Here is a 17,859-nt window from a genome sequence, read left to right as displayed (position 1 = left end):
TATCTATACTCCGTGCATTATCTCAACTTCAACCACCCCTTATTTCTCAGGTTCATTCCCTCCATCACCCCGACTCTAACATTTCTTTTCATTGTTCCTCATCCTTATTTTACCTTTCTTCCTTCCCCAGCACAGATTCCCGTGGCCCATCATTAAATCATTTCCTTGTACATACTCTCAACTCTCTTTTTCCCTTCTACTTTCTATTGTACTTTCCTGGTAAACCATAACTGTGGCTAAATCTGAATCCTCCATCTGCCCTGAACTGGCACCCGAAAAGTTAAATGAAATTGAAGAAAATACATTATCATACAGGCTGGTCTCATTTAAATTTGTAGGCTTCTGCTGTGTGTCACTAACCCATTGACTCTTCTGCTCTCCTAGATGTCTATATCATATCTTTTACTTTCTCCTCAAACCTCCAATACATGCTCTCCAACTTCACTCTCGGCTGAAGAGCTTGATCCCATTTCATTGATAAAAATAGAAGCTGTCTACAGAGCATTGCCACAAAACCCCACTACCACATCTCTCAAGCTACTTTCTCCTATACCCGTATATTCTGTCTTCCCTCTGGTTTCTAGGAACCCCGTGCTATGTCTAATGCTGCACACACATTAGATCCCTCATAATCCTCATGGGCATACCTCCTACAATTGTCCCCTCTCTCCCGGCTTTCAGTGTTTACCTCTTCCCTGAGTCCTGTCTGTAAAAACTTTCCCTTGTTCCCATATCTCTTTCTATCTACAACTTCATTTCCCTGCTCATTTTGTTTTTTTTTTTTTTTTTCACTGTAGCATTGCTCTAAAGAGTTGTTATACTCCATAATTCCTCTCTATGTTCTTTTGACCCCACCTCTGTCAGTTGTTAGCTTCACTATTCTGGTGAAACATCTTTTATCAAAGCCAGTTGATTAATTTATTCTGATGTCCTTCACATTGTCGTATCAATCATCCTGTCGATTCCCAACTCTTATTTTAGCTCCACTATCAGTAGCTGACTATTCTCTCCTTCTTAAAACACTTTCTTTACTTGTTTTCCTTGACACCCATCGTCTCTTGTTTTCATTCCCATTTTATGGCTGCTGCTTCTCAAGGCCATTGCTGGTTCCTCTTTATCTCCCTGACTTTTACATATTTTAGTGATTGACAACTCCCTCTGCATATCTCTTTTCTTCTCTACAACACTCACTCTTTAGGTTGAGGATTCTGAACAAGGCTGCACATCAGAAGCACTTGACAGTTTTTAAAAAACACTGTTTCCCTGGCATTACCTCCAAAGATTTTGTTTCTGTTAGCCTGTGATAAGGCATCTATATTATTTAAAGCTTCCCAGATGCTTCAAATAGGCAATCAAGGTTCAGACTCACTGCCTAGGTGATTTCACCCAATTGCTTGGTTTTTAATACCAAACAAATACTCCTGATTCTAAATTTTTATCTCAAGCTGAATTTATCTCTTGAATGCCAGATTTTTACACACAATTTTCTACTTGACATTTTGACTCGCCACTAAATTAACCTGATTTTCTCACCCCCAAATTCTTCTACCATAGTGTTTCCCATCTCTATGAAGGAAAACATGCATTGTTTAGCTAAAAATTCTGGAGCCATTATTGTCTCCTCTCCTTCCTTCACATCCTACCTTCACTGTCAGCTCTACCTTTAAAATTTTAGCCAGAATCTGAGTACTTCTTGCCCATTCCATTCTCACCATCCTCATTTTAAGCAACCAGCAGCTCTTGCCTGAATTATTACTAGCTGATCTTCATCTTTCCCCTCTGCACCCTTAGGGTCTTTTCTTAAAATAGCAGCCTCAGTGGTACTTTGTATCCATAAGGAAAAAAAAAGTGCTTTCCATCTCATTCACAGTTACTGAGATCTTTCTATGTTTCAAGCCCTTCTGTAATTGCTCATGTGTGTGTGTGTGTGTGTGTGTGTGTGTGTGTGTGTGTGTGTTGGTTCTATTAACTCGTTTAATCCTACCAATGACCTAAGTATTGCTTTCATTCTCATTTTCCAGAAGATACTGAGAAAAAGATAGCATAAAAAGCCTCCTCTAGGTCACACAGTTTAATTGGGAGAGCCAAGATTCAAAGTAAAGCAATCCAACTCCAATGCTGAAAGTTATTTAACATTCTGTTCCCTATATTTGATGCCACTGAAGACCTCACCCAGCATGGCCTACATCCCTGGACATTATAAGAAGTGGAACAGCATAGAATCCACCCATGTACACTAGCTCATTCAGGAATCAAGAATAATACCAAATGGCTTACTTTCAATGTTCTAGTGGGGCCACTTCCCCTGCAGCAAAGAAATAGATTCCATCCCAAACTGGTGTTTTCCTTTCCAAGTGTTCACTCTCCTCATATCTGGCCAGCCTCTTCTTGACATATGTAAATACCAACACCTATTTTTTGCGTATCTTGCTCAACTTTGCTCTTCAGTGATGTGTTTCATGGGCCAGCAGAGTTTATCCAGAGAATGCAACAGAGCTATATGTATGTATCCTCACTCGCATATTCCTCATATCCTCGTTGCTCTTTCATCTCCCTTCTTTCAACATTAGCATAGTATCCCCAAACAATTTCTGTCTACTAACTCATGGGTCTCTTTAATTTCTGCTCCACCGTTCTTAACAACCTCCAAAATTTTCAGTGAAAATGAGGGTTAATACTGCCTTCTCCTACAATGAGATAAAGTTAAAACTATTCCTATTTTTTTTTTGGGGGGCAACTTCTCCTATATTCTCGTCAACTCTCTGATCGTCTTCTCCCATATAAATGCCAGCATTCCCACCATTGTGAATTTTTCTTGCTATGTCCTCACCTGGAACGCACTGCCATTAAATTTTCCCTCACCTCAAATCCTATTTATCTCTCTATTTCCAATGTAGACATCGTTTCCTTTTTGAAATTGTTTGCTTCCCTCTTAGTTTTCATTAACCTATCCCACCTCTGAATTTCCAAGTCACTGTTTCTACACCTCTCTTCTTGCTCTGATCACCTTCTATCCAATATTATTGTTTATTGTCTGTATCCCTCCTAGACTGGGGCCTCTTTGAAACTATACCCAGCAATGTCATTTGACAAATAAACAGATGCGCAATCATACAGATAAATAAATGCACATAAATAAATATTGGTTTGGAGGCAAGTTAATAAAAGGAAAACAAATTTAATGTACAAAAACTACATTTAATCAGTGTTCCATCATCTGGTATAATGTGTGGTTTTTCTAGATCTAGTTCTCATGAAGCTCTCCTTCTGTCTCTTGGTGCCCAGTTGGGACATCATCATAGAACATCAGTTTTTTTTTTCTTTCCTTCTTTTCTTTTAATTGAAGCATACCAGTTTGTATTCTTCTCTAGCTAACTTAAAAAAACACGATGCAACCATCATTAAAGCAATTTGGATACTTAAAATAAATTCAGTTAGTTTATCTTTTAATTGGCAACTTAACTTAATAGAATCACAGTCTGAGGTAGCCTGATGCTTTGTATAAGGCTGCATTATAATTTTATTATCTCTATTAGCAGTCATAGCACTTCCCACCTTTTACTGCAAAGTGCTTATTAAAATTAACCAATTAATCCTTAGACAGAGGTTAAATAACTTGCTCAAGGTCCCGAAGTAGTAATATTATAGTCAGAATTGGACCCCAGGAGTTGTTGATCAAGATGTCAGCAAACATTCTTGCAGTATGGTGATGTTCTTCTTTGGCAGCATAATGAGTCTGTGGACAGAGTCATTAAAATGATAAATCTAACGGCTGACAAAAGTGTAATAAATTTAGGATCTATTAGATGTGAGCCGGCAAGGTTCAATGGGCCTGTGTTCTGTCAGAATTGTATCTTGTAAATACAAAATCTTCTCTCTCTAAATGAAGGAATGACAGAATGGTTCATTATAGTGCCTAATTAAAGGTCCATTAGTGGGAGGTAAAGCATCAGTTCTTAGTTGTGCTGAGTAAAAACTTCACAACTCTAATGGCAATGTAAAATCCTGAGGTCTGAAATGCAAATTAATTTTAACAGCGGTGGCCCAGGGAGGAGAGACAGAGATAAATAATGGCAAAAGTAAAATTAAGTATTCTTTGAGTAAGTTGTTCAAGAAAAATGTAGCTGCATTTCAGGCTGTTCTAAAGCAGTGATTCCTAGTATAACTCAAAGAAACAAATAAGCAGGACATTTTGCATTTAAACCCAGTTGTTAAGTGTGAGGTCAAGAATATCTGAGGTTATTTGCAATTAGATGGTAATGACGATAGGACAAAGGGGGCAGTGAAGACCAACTCAATCTGTGTCGAATAATCAGGTATTCAGATTAAATGACAACCTGCTTGTCCTCTCATTGATATTTTCAAAGTCCTTGAGTGATCTTCTTGGGGAGCCATTACAATTTCAATTAGAACTCAGCTTATTAGAAGTACACCTGTTAATGCTTACTCCCACTGGTTCCAATAAGTACAGACATTAAATAGTGTCGAGTGTTTATGGAGTTAGTGGTACCTATCAGTAATACAAAGATGTCGTACATTTTAACTGTTATTAAAACCATCGCCTACTAAGTAACTTATAAAACAGTTAAGAACTATAGATATGAGCCTACTATATGTGATGACACAATGGGATTATTTTTACCGTTTGTCTCCTGGAGTACTTTCATTCAGTCGGTGGGTGAATGTGTTTTGGTTTTTGCAATGAGCCTGTCAGTGTTAGCTATTGAGCATAGAGTGGTATCAGACAACTTGCAGTCTAATATGTGATTCAGAAAAGGAAACAAGTTATTACAGGGCAATGTAATAAAACACAGAGACTACTGGGATCCATAGAAAGAACTCAGAGTTGAGCCTATGGGGGCAGGAAATATTTTCTGAAAGAAATGACATCTAAACTGAATCTGGAAGAAAGGGACGGTTACCAGGTGAAGAGGGGAAACTGGGAGGGGACAGCATACGGGAAGGCCTAGAAGGGAACACCTTTTGAAATTTATATTTTATGTTTCTAGTAGTCTTTCCTGGTGGAGGGTTGACAGGGTATTAGCATTCACTGAACATGTAAAATGTGCTGGTCACAGAGATGTGCTATGATGAACTCTTTCATCTAATGTATGAAAATACAGCATTTCATCACATGCTGACGCAACCCTGTGAAGTTCGTGTTAGCAGCACAGCTTTACAAATGAGAAAAAGAATGAGATTAGGCAGCTTTCACAAATCTGCCAATATAGAGAACATAGGAGCCAATATATGTAGCCATGCGTGTCTGACTCCAAAACTGCACTGTCCCTGATATATCTTCCTGCCTTTCAATATCCTGCCCATGTTGTTACATCTTTTGCAGATTCACTCTGAGAACACTAAACTCAGCTGGGACACTGGCTCCACTGTCCGAGTCTCTCCTCTATTGAAAGGAGGCCTTAATAGGAATTTTTTAATGCAATTTTATTGAGCTATATTCACACACCATACAGTCATCCAAAGTGTACAATCAATTGTTCACAATATCATCATATAGTTGTGCATTCATCACCACAATCAATTTTTTTTAACATTTGCATTACTCCAAAAAATTAAAATTAAAATTAAAAAAAGGTAAACAAGAACACTCAAAACATCTCATATTCCTTTTTCCTCCCATTATCCATTTACTTTTTGCCCCCTTTTTTCTACTTATCTGTCCATATACTGGAAAAAGGGAGTGAGAGTCACAAGGTTTTCACAATCATACAGTCACACCATATAAGCTATGTAGTTATATGATAATCTTCAAGAATCGAGGCTACTGGATTGCAGTTCAACAGTTTCAGGTATTTCCTTCTAGCTATTCTAATTCACTAAAAAAATTAAAAAGGGATATCAATATAATGCATGAGAATAACCTCCAGAATGCCCTCTTGACTCCATTTGAGATCTCTCTTCCCCCTCTTGGTCCCACAATGCCGGTCCAAGTTCATCCCCGGGAGTCATGTCTCACATTGCCAGGGAGATTTACACCCCTTGGAGCCATGTGGGGAGGGCAGTGAATTTACCTGTAAAGTGGGCTTAGAGAGAGACAAGCCATATCAGAGCAACAAAAGAGGTTCTCTGGGGGTGACTCTTAGGCACAATCATAAGTAGGCTTAGCTTCTCCTTTGCAGTAACAAGTTTCACAAGGGCAAGCCCCAAGACTGAGGACTTGGCCTACTACAGTGGTGGTCTCTAATGCTTGTGAGAATACCAGGAATTCCCCAGCTGGGAAGGTTTAATATTTCCATATTTTTCCACAGTCTCTCAAGGGGGCTTTGTAAATACTTTTTATTCTCTGCCCAAATTACTCTTGGTTAAATTGGGGCTTCATGCTAACCTGTGCAAACAACAAGGTCTCACTCCCTAGTCAGGGTTCCATGCAATCAAGGCATTTAAGTAAACCGACCCTGCAAGTCAAATTATATATTGTGCTACAGAAAATACAGATTTCGCACCATATAACCATCTCTTCCCTTGGTACCACATAGGAGTCAGAGTTGCCAAACACAGTTAATAACATCCTGTACCCTTTATTCAAATCTACCCCAATCTCCACCAAGTCCATTTTGTTCACATCTCCACTCGAAGTCTGATCTTTTCAGCCTCTCTAGTAGTTGATTTATGGGGCAATGCCAACACAGTTGCCAAACCCTGGCCCTGAGTCCCAGGTGCCACACAGATACCTGAAGCTCCAGGGACTGACCCCGTCACACACAAACAGCTCAGAATCTCAAGAATTTAGAATTCACTGTTACAACTCATGAATAAATGTGACTGCTATAGGAGCTTATAATCTAGGAACCAACACACAAGCCTTCCCCTTATAGCCCATGTTCCCAGATTCAATTCTGAGAGTTTACACAGTTATTAGTCCATGTTAGTGAGGCTTTATAATGTTTGTCCTTTCAATTCTGGGTTATTTCACTCAACCTGCTGTCCTCACAGTCCATTCATCTTGCTACATACATCACAACTTCATTCTTTCTTGCTACTCCCTCATGCAAAACCAGTCATATTTGTACATTTAATCACATGTTGACCACTCAAAGTTTCACTAAGTTATACAGTCCCAGTATTTATCTTCCATCTTTCCTTCTGGTGTCATAACAGACCCCTGACCTTCCTCTTTCAACTGTATTCACAGTCATCTTTTTCCAGTGTACTTACAATATTGTGCTACCATCACCCAGGATAGTGCTACCCATTTCTGGTTCTATACAATTAATCCTTTTGAGCATTCTGTACTCCTTCAGCACAACTGCCTGATCTTTACCCTGTTTCTATCTCCTGGTGTCTTCATTTCTACACTCTTCTCCAAACCTCTCTCTCCTGTCTCTTCCCGTCTGTCTGTAGCACTTTTCTTAGTATTTCCTGTAGAGGAGGTCTCCTGTTCAGGAACTCTTTCAGTGTCTGTTTATCTGTAAATATTTTAAACTCTCCCTCATTTTTGAAGGACTGTTTTGTCAGATATAGGGTTCTAGGTTGGCAGTTTTTCTCTTTCAGTATCTTGTACATGTCATACCACTGCCTTCGTGCCTCCATGGTTTCTGTTGTTAGAGCTGCACTTAGTCTTATTGAGCTTCTCTCATATGTGATGGATTGCTTTTCTCTTGCTGCTTTCAGAATTCTCTCTTTGTCTTTGGCATTTGAAAATCTGATTGGTAAGTGTGTTGGAATATGTCTATTTGAATCAGTTCGGTTTGGGGTATGCTGTGATTCTTGAACCTGTAATTTTATGTCTTTCATAAGAGTTGGGAAATTTTCATTGATTATTTCCTCTATTATTTCTTCTGCTTCTCTTCCCTTCTCTTCTCCTTCTGGGACACCTATAACATGTATATTCATGTGCCTCATGTTGTCTTTCAGTTCCCTGAGACCCTGCTCAATATCTTTCCATTCTTTTCCCTATCTGTTCTTTTGTGTGCAGGATTTCAGATATCCTGTCCTCCATCTCATTGATCTTTTCTTCTGCCTTTCCAAGTCTATTGTTGAATGTCTCCATTGTGTTTTAAATCTTTTCTATTGTGCCTTTCATTCCCATAAGTTTTGTCAATTCTTTTTTCAAACTTTTGGTTATTCCTTGTTTTGCTCAGTGTCTTCTTTATATCCTTCATCTCTTTTGCCATATTTTCCCTCAAATCATTGATTTAGTTTTTGAGTTGCTTTAGCAAATTTGTTTGAAGGTCTTTAATTAGTTGTTTCAACTCCTGTATCTCATTTGAAGTGTAAGTTTATTCCTTTGACAGAGCTATATCTTCATTTTTCCCAGTGTGATTTGTGATTTTTTTTGTTGTCTAGGCATCTAGTTGCCTTGATTATCCCAATCAGATTTCCCTAGACCAGATGTGCCCAGGTATCAGGAGGAGGCTGTATTCAGTATCAGGTTTTCCTGAGGGTGAGCCCCAGCAGATTGTCAGACTTTCCTATGAGGCCTCTATATTCTATGCTTTTCTTATCTTGCTCAGCAGGTGGCACTTGTCAGCCCACAGCTCCCCACTGGCATTAAGAAGTGCAATGCATTTTTTCTCATTAGACCCTATCCTGACCAGAGGCTGAGAGTGTCAGAAGCCAAGCTTAAGCTGTTTTTGCTTCCCACCCACCCCCTCTCCCCAAGGCCCTAGGGCCTGAGTTCTCTGAGGGAGGGCTGCCATTTGAGCTAGGCCTCACCCCCACCTTTTATTAGGGATGATAAGCCCTTTGGGGAGTTATCTTCTACACTTAAGTTTTCCTTTGACTTTCTGGCTGTTATCTTAACTACACCCTTGCCTGGGTCAGTGCTGACAACTGAAAATGCCTGAGGCTTTCTCTAATGAGCTACTTAGAATGAGAGAAAAAAAAAGGAAAAAAGGAAGATGTCCCCTTTTCAGAGCCTGTCTCCAGCCTTCCAGTTCAACAGCCAAGAACCAGAGTTGATAGTTTGTTCTGTGTGCTCCTTTTCTTGGGACACAGCCCTTTTCCAGTATTCTGAGGTCAGTGGACTTCAAAATCCTGTTTTTATTTATTTATGTGGCCTGCTTCCTCTGGGTTTATCTGTGCTCGTAGCATGTATTCTGCAGTCCATTTTGTTAATTAAAACCACAATTGGAACTTGGTTGAACTACATTCCCTTGCTCCCTTCAGGAACTGCTTCTTTTCCCACAGTGAAGTTTTCCAACTCGTCCTGCTGTGTCAGTGGTGGAAGGGCACCAGCTCCACAGTTTGGGGAGCTTTACTTACAATTCTATGCTGCAGTCTCAGTTGTTCCACTCATTCCAGACTGGTGTACGATGTGTGTTCCATCACAGATGCCTCTCCCCACCCCCATCAGTTGTTCCAGACTATTTTCTAGTTATTCCTGGCTATTTACTAGTTGCTCTAGGGGACTAACTAAATTCCACACCTCCCTATGCTGCCATTTTGCCCCACCTCCTCCCTTAATAAGAATTTGAATCATGAACCAACTAAGCTTATGGCAGATCCAAGCAGAAGACACCAAAGGACTTCAATAATAATGGGGGAAATAGAATGCAATCTTTTCCACTCCTTCTGTTAATGTAACAAATCAACAAGAACTGGGCCTAGAGCCCCAAGAAAGGATCGTAACTCAGAAAGTGAAATTATCAAAAAGGACTTACCATATAGTATTGAAGATTGTGATTCAACATTCACAGCTAAAATGTCAAAGCGCTTTGGGACTCTAGCTACTGAGTGGCCCCCAATTCTTTTTCTGTTGTGAGAAGGTGAACTCTGCCTTCGTTCAGTCCTTTGTCATCTCTTGCCTGGATTACTGCAACACATTCCCATGTCACCCATTTTTCCAGCCTTGAAAACTTGTTTATTGTCTCCAAAGTGCTTCCTCTTTTATGGTTCAAACCTCTTTTCTTCAAGCAAGATGTTTCCAATGTCCATTTCTCTCCAACTCCCTCACTATGCCTCCCTTTCTCACCTTTGACCTAGAACATTTGCCTCTTTTTGGCACTTTTCCAAGTGTTTTAATGTTCGTCATTGTCTTGACTGCCCATCTTGCCAGAACACAAAACTGACCAAGGTGTTTTGTATAACTCACTAAGCTTAAGACTTATCTCAATGCCTAGAACTTGGTAGATGGTTATTAGGTGCTTGAATGAATGGAAACAGTGTATAACCCCTGTTTACAGTATGCAAGGCCTGGCTTTTTGTCTGTACTCTGACAAGATCCACTAAAGAGACGTGGTCAGCATTCTGTTCCATCTTTCCTTACTAGCTCAGTAAGGTCCTGATCCATGAGAAACTATTGAGTTGCATTCTCAGTTTCAAAAAAAAAACAGCATAAAATAGAATGAGGTTTGAATTGATGTGTGCAAAGGAAAATAGATGCATTTCTTCTGATGTGCTCATAATAGAGAGTAGTGAGCAAATGCGAAAGATAGTGTGCTCCGTGAGGATTTGACACACAGGAGTTGAGAGAGCTTTTGGTACCAGAGAAGTGGGGTGCTGCTGAGTTTGCAAACACCAAACATGTTGGAACTACTTTGTAAATGGATAAGGGGAAGATTCTGGAAGAAATGTGAGGAGCTTGATAGAAAAGACCTAGATTGCTTTGAAGAGATTGTTGGTAGAAGTATGGACTGTAAAGATACTTCAGATGAGGCCTTGAACAGAAATGATGAATGTGTCATTACAAACTGGAAGAAAGGCGATCCTTGTTTTAAAGTGGCAGAGATTTTGGCAAAATTGAGACTTGGTGCTGGATTGAAGGCAGAATTTGAAAGCAATGAGCTGGGATACTTACCTAAAGAGATCTCCAAACTGAAAGTGGGAAATGCAGCCTGGTTTCTCCTTACAGATTATAGTAAAATGCTAAAGGAAAAAGATAAGCTAGAACTGAACTCTTGGGCATAAAGAAACCTGAAATTGATGGTCTGGAAAACTCTGGGCTCCCATAAAGTGAAACCCCAGAGGCTACAGCCCCACATGAGGATTTAACAAAACCTGGAACCAGGCAGCCATTTCAGTACAAGCCAGGATTGGAGATGGAGTTATCCAGAAAGGGTTTGTGGAAAGTCCTTTTGTCTTATGGTTTTGACCCTCATATGCTGCATGCCAAGCCAATAAACTTTTTGTGAGATCTGTATAGACAGACCCACTGCTAGTCTTGACAAAAAAGGCAATGATGTAAGGAAACATTTCTTCAGAGAAGGCGGAACCATGGAAGCCAAGGTCTGAAGCCAAGAAATCTCAGGCAAGGAGAGCAGAGCAATCCGTGCACTTGGAAAGGGTGAGTTTGTCCCGGAGGCAGAGGGCAGGCCTTCCACCTCCATGTGCAGGTAGAGTGCTGCCACCCCAGGCCTCAGAAAAGGTGTAAAATATTCCCCAGGGATTGTGGAGAGCCTTTGTCCTGGAGATTCAGAGTCCAGGTGGCACCCCGATGTTTGAGGAGGGTGGGGACGAGTAGAAAGTGGTCTCCCTAGTGTGTCGATATGTTGGAGCACTCACCCCAGCATTTGGAGAGAAAAAGGCTACCACAAAGTCCCTTGGATAGGGTTGGACTCCTGCTCTCTCAAGCCCCAAGGATAAAACATCATTCTGTAAATGACTCTCAGACTTTGAAATCTAATGAAGTTTGCCCTGTGGGTTTTAGGAATTGTTTTGGTCCTGTGAACCATGTTTTCCTTTCAATTTCCCCCTATGGCAATGGTAATGTTTATCCTGTGACTGTCCCTTCCTTGAATGTTGGAAACAGATAACATGTTTGAAGTTGCACAACCATAGGGAAATTTTGCATTAGGACAGACCACACCTGTTACAGATTTTGATGAGACTTTGTACTTATCTATATTATGATGGAATGAACGTATTTTTGCATTTGGAAAGAACATGTCTTTCTGGGGTCTGGATGGTAGAATGTGCCAGTTTGGATATATTATGTCCCCCCAAAAAGCCATGTTCTTTAATACAGTCTTGTAGGGGCAGACTGATTAGTCTGTTGATTACGGTGGAACCTCTGATTGAATTACTTCCATGGAGGTGTGGCCCCCACCCATTCAGGGTGGGTCTTGATTAGTTCACTGGAGTATTTAAGAAAAAACCTAAGAGCCAACACAGATGCTTGCTGACTCAGAGATGCTTGGAGTTGCAGGCAGAAGGATGTTTAAAGATGCTAAGCTGAGGTGAAGCCCAGAGTTTGCCCTGGAGAAGCTAAGAGTGGACCCCCAGATGCTTAGAAAGAAACGCCCTGGGAGAAAGAAGCTAGGATGCACAGGAACTGAGAGAGAGGAGTGAAGACTGAAGCCCAGAGACACTTTGGAGAAAGCCATTTTGAAACACAACTTGGGAGCAAAGGACCAGCAGACATGGCCACATGCCTTCCCAGCTGATAGAGGTGTTCCAGATGCCATCAGCCTTCCTTCAATGAAGGTATCCACTTGTTGATGCCTTAGTTTGGACACTTTTATGGCCTTAGAACTGTAAATTTCTAACTGAATAAATCCTCTTTATAAAAGCCCTTCTATTTCTGATACTTTGTATAATGGCAGCATTAGCAAACTGGAACAATAAGGTAATTATTTTAGTTATTCTTTTATATGAGATGATTTAGAGGAAATTGTCAAGATTAGAAAAAACATTCTGAAGACAAATTATATGCTAGACACATATGATTCAACAATATAACTAGAAATAGTAGAAATAGATTTTTGCTATATTTTTACACCTTCATTTACGTGAAATGTAAAAATAATAAGAGGGAAATATTTTGAAAAAAGTGCTCAAGGAAAATATACAAAAAAGGATTTATTACAAACTATGGTAGATTTTTCCAAAGACATAGTATGTTATAAATGTGTCAAAATATAAGTTTTGATTGTTAAAATTAATTTATATATGTTGAAAATAAGTGATTCTAGGCATAGGGGATAGAGCCATATAAAAACTCTTTGAAGGCACTTACCCTACATAAATTTTGTAAATAGAAAAACAAATAGCGTACCTGTTCAGATTAAAGAAAAACTGTACCTTAGAGTTGTATGACCAAAAAGGATCAATCAGAAATAGAAATAGCCTTTATTTCCATGCCATTTGGAAGCACATTTTTTTTTTTTTTTTTGCTATAAAAGGAAGGTTCAAATTCCAACAGCATGTTTACAAAATTTACTATTGATAATTTTTATCTCTATATCATGTAATTACTATTTTAGTAATTATGGATTACTGAAAAAAATATCTTCAAGAATGCTTATTTACTCTTTCTGGCAAGATAGCAGCAACTTGTCTCCAGATAGGTAGATTTGATTTTGAGACAACTCTAATCTCACAGTATTCCAGAAATGGTGCTTCACCCCTTAGTCCTGCCAAGATCAGGTGGTTTATTCTCCTATTTTGAAGCCACATTAACACTACCAACAGGTCTTCATCCTTCTATTTTCAACTTAAGAAAGAGTTCATATGCAAAGTAATAGGAAAGACAATGAAAGGCAGCCCCAGACTGCTTTAGTTGAAGGTTGAAAATAATCTGTCACATAACTTAAATTCAGTAACTATCTAAAGAGGAATTTGTATTGAAATAAACTGAACATGCCCAGTTGGGAGCCCTCAGAAGAAAATGCAAGGTTTTGCATTAAGAGAAGCAGTGACTGTGATTTCGTTGTAGTTGGTGTTAAGTAAACTGCATGGATTCACAAAAATTATTTGCAATCAGAATTGGGTATTTGAAAATGATATTGTACATAAATCATGCACAAACAAACACAGAGATTAAACAAAAATATTTACTTGAGGCTTACCTCAAACCAACACTTTGTTTCTAGTTAGATGCCTCTGCAAATATCATTTTTAAAAGAATTAATTCAAATGTAAATTTAAGAGTAATTTTAAAATGCAGTGCTTCTTTATTAAATTTGAATGTCTAGTGACATGTTTTGAAAAAAAAAATGTCACCAATCAGGAATTTTTAAATGTTTTAAAGAGAAGAATAAAAAATAGGACTCCTATCTCATAGTTATTGTAAGAACATTCATGTTTAACAATTGAAGATTTCATCACTACAAGCTAATATTATTATTCTATTTCTTGCAAAAATAGAACCTCTTTTGGCAGCTAATGTAATGGTAGAAATACTACATATTTGTCCTGATTATAGGTAAGAATAGCAAGAGGTATTATGGGCATTATGCTTTGTCAACTCTCAAGATAAAGTAAAATAAAATCCCCAAATCTTAAATTCATACATTCTGAGACCCAGGGTGCAAAAGCCAAAAAAAAAAAAAAAAAATAAAATAAGAAAGAAAGAAAGAAATGGAGAAATATAATTTACCCCATGGTCAATTAGCCAACCAAATAAAGAATAGATCTTGCTTAAATCTAAATGATGTGTTCAAAATTACATTTGTTTGTTCAGTTTTATTTTCTTGAGAATGCAAAAATGCAAGGATCAGAGATTTGATTTGAATAAAGTAATATATTTTAAATCCATTAAATTTTCCAAAAGATTAAGCAACAGTTAAAAGAGCAAAGTTAAACCAAAGACAATCCCAGAGATAACCAATATTTTTTCACTACGTTATATATGCTTAATTATATGAAAATAAACTGTAATAGTAAAAGTCCTTTAATTGAGGGTTGCCCCAAAGAATCAGATACATTTTATGTGTAGGGTACCGTGAGAAATGAAATTCATTTGATTCAGTATAGCATTAGAATATTGAGGTCAGTTGACTAAATTTGATTTTTTAGACCTGAAATACTACTTGAAGGTCCATAACTAAATCTATGATAAGAAGAACTAACTTTCAATTTCATGAAATAATTTGTACTTTATTAGTTTTGAAAATTCAGAAAACCTAGATTGTGATGATAGATACGAGGGCAAGCTTTCCTTGAAAATCAACTGATAGAAATAAGCCAACATTCTGACAAAAGCAAACAAATTAGTATGGATATGCCCATGTAATGAAGGGCAATTTATATAGCTGACCAGTAGATTCATGTCTAAAGCCAAGAATTAAGGTCACTTCTACAGTGCCTCCAGATCACAAAGAGTGGAATCAAGTTAGAATTTTTCAACTCCAGTTTTTATTGCTTTCTTAAATTGGACAGTACTGTAGGATTCTGATCCTTTTAAGGAACCCTTGTACAGACAAAACAGAAACATAAAAGCCTTGCATATTATTTCAGTAGCTTCCTGGAACTTCACAAGATCTATATTCTGAGTTTACTTTCCCGGAATCTATCAAGCTGGAACCCAGGGCAGAGCTATTGGGTTTTAGAGATGATGATACAACATGAAAACATTCATCAGAATCATTTAAAACCATCAAAAGTATATGTTTGTGAACTAAAAAATGCTGTTTTACAACTTTGGATTTTCAAATTATTATTTTCATAATATGTCACAGGTAAAATTCAGCTACATGATTTGTAAAAAAATTAGCAATTATAACTATCTTCTCAGACCAGTGAATTTCAAGTGAGATGATCTAAAAACAAAGTCCTTTGTAAATTTAAAATCAAATGCAAATGTTTGCTGTCATTTATTTAAACAGATTTTTGAGTGCCTGTCATTTGTAATCTATATTTTGAGTAATATATATTTTGGGAATATATAATTTTGATAATTTATTAATTTTGCAACATTCATGGATATGGTATTAGATGCTTCATTTTATAATTACTGAAATGATCTATGAATGGATCAATCCATGATTAAAATTCTTTATGAGTCATAAAAGTAAGTAGCTCAGGGCATTGAAGACAATAGTTTCTTGAACAGGTTTACTTCCACACACAGTTTAGGCCATGACCACAAAATCACACCTTTTCGAAGCTGAAAAGTATAGTCTGATTCTGTGGAATGCCACCATCCTGGGAATTTGGCAAGTCGTGTTTTTCATTCACAGGAGAGGCCTGGAGCATGCTGTGTTCTGTTCACTCACTGGGTGTGGGTTTCAGGCAGGCACCCGGTATTTGAGGGCCCTTCTACTGGGATTTGGGGGGATCTGTCTTTGCTTCCCATCTTCCATTTTTTTCTGTTTCACTCCTTCTCCTCCTCTCCTCACACACTTTAACATCCTGGAAAACTTCAGTTAGTCTCAGGAATTGGAAAAGCTAGCTTTGATTGATTGCATATTTATATAAATTTATAACTGGCTTTGGGGTTTTGAAAGTCAAAAATCAGCAATATTACTCTTGTCTTCTGCCTTCTGAAGTGTCTTGCTTTCCAAGGTACAGTGCATGTTCATTTATTCAAAAAATACTAATAGAGCATCCAATGTGACAGCTGCTAAGGCTTGGGATTGAGTCATGAATAAAACAGAAAATGGCTCTCATGGTGCATGTTATTAGCTATAAATAATATGCAAACATATTATATATAAGATCGTGAGAAATGAGATGATGAAAAATAAAGCAGATTAAATTGAAAACTACTTCCTGAATGGAGAGAAAGGTCAGGGGGCCACAAGAACAAAGACATTAATTACTCTATTCAACGTTTTCTTACCATAGTCTTCTATACAATATATGTATTAAAGAGTAATGACTGATTCTCATTCCTTTAAGGTTGAAACAATTTTCAAGAGTATTTTTGGAGAATAATCTTTCTAAATAAAAAGAATCTTGGGTTACATTTTTTATAGATTAATTATACTAATTCAATCCACCCTTCTAATCATGTTAAAGGTTAAAAACTACTAAGTAATTTTAAAGTGATTTCCCATAAATTTCTAATTATTATGAAAGTCTTAGTAAAGTGGGGGTTCCCGTTATTATATATCAATAAGCTGTTCTATCTCTACACATCAGTCCTAAAGGAAACTTGCACATATGACCAGGGGAAACCTTTCTCAGTTTTCTAATTATTACTCTCCAAGGGGACCTTCTCAATATTATGAACTCCAGTTAAATAGTAATCATTTCTACATAATCTATTATTTTTCTTCTTGTTATCAAAATCAGTGTATAAATTACTCCTTTGATATATATACGTATTTTTTCCGTTCATCTGTTTTTGTAAGGTATAAGATAGAAGGAAAATTAGAAAGAAGGTACGTATATGCCTTTCAGATACCATTGCTTTGGGATGTGAATTTGAAGTTGAGTGGCTGGAAGAAAGGAAGGGAGGGAGGGAGGGAGGGAGGAGAAAGTGAAAGCAAAACTTCTGCAGGAAATTGCTTTCCATTCGTTTTGCACAGAGGAACCACATGCATTTGGATAAGATGGCTTCATGCTCTTCCAGGATAATGAGATGAATCAGTCCCTGCCCTCCAGTTAGGCTACAACATGATGACAACTTTCTTCCCGGTGCTGCTATCTGGGATGATCTTTATCCTGATCACCTGCTATCCAGATTCTTTATCTCCCATTTCTCCATAAAACCTTTTCCAGTTTTCAAAACATGGGGTATTTCTTTGTGCACTGAGATATCTTTCTAATAATTCCACCTACAGGCTAACCCAAATCATTTCTTCATCACTTTTTTGAGAGTTCTAGCAGAGTAAAAGTACTCTGGGGGCATGAGCAATATTAACAAAGTAGATACTATTAACACAAATACAGTATGGTTGTATTTATGAAACTGAAATTAATTGAACCTCAATAGATACTCATAGCCATAAAAGAGAAATTATGGCCTAAATATAGTAAATGTCTTGTTTGAGGTCACAGAAACACTACTTGTATTTGCATTCTTTATTCTTATTCTTTTTAAAGCAGCCATATGCTTATTTACTTCTTTGGCATTTACCTAGCTTCATCTGATAAACCATATTTAGCACCCTTGTTTAGTTCACATCTGAAACTCAGCTTGCTCACAAGTCTCAAACAACTCTTCATAACTTCATAAATAGTTACTTTCTAAAAACTTTTATAGTTGAACTGCTTTAAAAATACAAAAAAACT

The 17,859-nt window shown here is 37.8% G+C and overlaps 1 protein-coding gene across 4 annotated transcripts in view; it reads left to right on the top strand.

Moving 5' to 3' along the window:
- Positions 1-17,859, top strand: part of LRP1B (LDL receptor related protein 1B) — a 1,893,223-nt gene that overhangs the window by 1,803,143 nt on the left and 72,221 nt on the right. The gene's annotated exons all lie outside the window — the stretch shown is intronic.

The sequence above is a fragment of the Choloepus didactylus genome, chromosome 9, assembly GCF_015220235.1.
Source record: "Choloepus didactylus isolate mChoDid1 chromosome 9, mChoDid1.pri, whole genome shotgun sequence".
NCBI lineage: Eukaryota > Metazoa > Chordata > Mammalia > Pilosa > Megalonychidae > Choloepus > Choloepus didactylus.
This window is presented reverse-complemented; position numbering and strand designations above follow the sequence as displayed.